Below are 1071 nucleotides of genomic sequence, written 5' to 3'. Positions count from 1 at the left end.
GTTTACAGGTTAACAGTGCCCTTGTTTACAGGTTAACAGTGTCGTTGTTTACAGGTTAACAGTGCCCTTGTTTACAGGTTAACAGTGCCCTTGTTTACAGGTTAACAGAGCCGTTGTTTACAGGTTAAAATCATGGCCTTGTTTACAGGTTAAAATCATGGAATTATTTACAGGTTAACATTGCCTTTGTTTACATGTTAAGCGTCACACAAAATATAATTTTGACTGAGGAAGCATTTGGTAGGATATTTCTCTAAATAAATATTCTTTTCATTACTCATTTCTTTCTATATTAAATTAGAACCTATTGCTTGTAATACTCGAATGTGCACAGCTGTACATCGCCATTCCCCAAACCGTGGCATGACCTGGATATTTTCTTCATCTTAGCTTTGTTGTTGCACTGACAAGAGAAGCACGTTAGTTTAATTATTATTATTATTATTATTATTATTATTATTATTATTATTATTATTATTATTATTATTTATTATTTTCAATTTTTTCTTATTATTAACCAAATAAATAATGAAGTATAATAGTTAAATTAAAGAAATGACTAATTATATGATCAATTAATTATAATTTAATTATAATAACAAAATTGATTGATGTTAATTATTTATTGTTAAATTATTTAAAATTATATTAATTTTGTTAGTGAGCAGCACAACATAATTTTGGTAACCTGGGCCCGGTTTTGCGTAACTGTGGTGACCTGACCTTAATAATTGCATCACATTTCGCTCGGTACAATGAACCTAAAATAGCGTATCGAAGAATGAAATTCTCTTTTCTTTTCATATAATGCGTATTATAAAACGAAGTTCATGAATGTATGCTAAAATACCAGCGGCTTGCCAGTCACTTTGATGACCGATAAAGTGTAATAAATAATGCATGTCTCTCCATTTTTAAGTTACTAAATATGAATATGCTGTGGGAACTTGTCAAAAATCTCGAACAATTTGAATCGTCAATTCAAAACTCAACCATTCGAATGGTTGCAAGGGAATCACACAAACTGTAGACATAAAAATCGTACTTGTTAACAAAAAAGTTGGATACACA

The sequence above is a fragment of the Hyalella azteca genome, unplaced genomic scaffold, assembly GCF_000764305.2.
Source record: "Hyalella azteca isolate HAZT.00-mixed unplaced genomic scaffold, Hazt_2.0.2 contig12078, whole genome shotgun sequence".
Lineage (NCBI taxonomy): Eukaryota > Metazoa > Arthropoda > Malacostraca > Amphipoda > Hyalellidae > Hyalella > Hyalella azteca.
This window is presented reverse-complemented; position numbering follows the sequence as displayed.